Raw genomic sequence first — 1,739 nt, 5'->3', positions numbered from 1 at the left:
AAAGTGAGAAAACTCGTGGGTTGAGATAAAAACAGTTTAACAGGTAAAGCAAAAGCCCCACATGCAAGCAAAGCAAAACAAGGAATTCACTCACTGCTTCCCATGGGCAGGCAGGTGTTCAGCCATCTCCAGGACAGCAGGGCTCCATCATGCCTAACGGTGACTTGGGAAGGCAAACGCCATCACTCTGAACGTCCCCCCCCTTCCTTCTTCTTCCCCCAGCTTTATATGCTGGGCATGACGTCCCACGGTATGGAATGTCCCGTTGGCCAGTTGGGGTCAGCCGTCCTGGCTGTGCCCCCTCCCAGCTTCTTGTGCACCTCCAGCCTGCTCAGTCAGTAGAGCACGAGAAACTGAAAAGTCCTTGGCCAGTGTAAGCACTGCTCAGCAACAACTAAAACATCGGTGCCTTATCAATTTTGTTCTCACCCTAAATCCAAAACACAGCACTGTACCAGCTACTAGGAAGGAAATTAACTCTATCCCTGCCGAAACCAGGACAACCTGCAGCGGCAGGGGAGCAGCGCTGGCCTCGCGCAGCCGGCATCCCTCGCAGCATCCCTCGCACAGCCAAACCGCCTCGCCCTCCCCCTCCAGCGCAGGGGACGTTTTGGCTGACCAGCCCCGCTCCCCCGTGGCGTTCCTGTCTGCCGGCATGTCCTGCCACCTTCTCTGTCTGCACACGGGGCTGCAAAGGGAGAAACCACCAACGTTATTTCCAAACTCTACGACGATGCCAGATGTTTGTTTACTTAAGTGAGTTCCCGTTTGGGGAATTAAAACGGACGTGCTGGTTTGCAGCAGGGACGAGGCTGCGGGGCGGCTGTGGGCACCCTGGAGTGCGGGGCCTGGGACGTGCTCCTGTCCAGAGCGGTCTTCACGCTTCACCCAGCCGCGTTGCAAGGAAATTATCTCGCGTGACACTTGGCCGTGGGAAAGCAGAGGTTTTGCAAATTATGTTGAGATTCGTTTAAAGCGCACGTTGTAAAATCACACGTGTTAAGGTAAAACAATCTGGAATATACTCCTACCCTTAACACATTCTTTTATATGATAACTAATAGCGTGTTTATACACATCTGTTGCCGCACAAATAAAAATAGTTCTAAAAAAAAGAAATCTGATATAAAATAGAATTACTTTTTAACTTTAGAAATTCAGCTGCAATCAGGAGAAACAATCCATTTCAGACAGTAACAGAAAATTCTTTCTTTTTTTAAACACCGGCCAAGCACCCAACCAAACAATGAGCAGGAGCTAAAAAGAAGATCCTTAAAACGGCATGCAGAAGGGGAGGGGGTGCCTCAAAATTTCTCTCTTCTCTCTTGAGAGCTGAGCAGAGAGGAGCAAATGGCCTGAGCTGGAGATACAATGATCCTGGCCCCCCTTTCCGGGGACCGTTCCCGGCTCAGGTGTTTCCTTTAGGAAACCAGAAGCTGCGCATTTTCAAACCAGCTGGTTTAAGAAAGAAAGAGGAGAGTCCCCTGTATTCCTGAAAGCCCAGCTAATGTATATACATACATATATTTTTCATATATATATCGCTTCAAGAGGCATAACAAATTACTATAATTAGGGTTCCTGTTCTACCTCTCCAGGCCAGCTAAATAACGCTATTACGCTGAACACGGCTGCAGCGTTTCCGATGGCCTCAGCTGCAACACGCGTTACATACAGGAGGGTTCCCAGGCTCAGAGCAGCGCTTTGCCTGGCGCCGGGCGCAGGGAGGGCCCCGTCTG

Source organism: Pygoscelis adeliae, unplaced genomic scaffold, assembly GCF_000699105.1.
Source record: "Pygoscelis adeliae isolate BGI_AS28 unplaced genomic scaffold, ASM69910v1 Scaffold290, whole genome shotgun sequence".
Lineage (NCBI taxonomy): Eukaryota > Metazoa > Chordata > Aves > Sphenisciformes > Spheniscidae > Pygoscelis > Pygoscelis adeliae.
The sequence above is the reverse complement of the archived record's forward strand: the minus strand, read 5'-3'. Positions refer to the sequence as shown.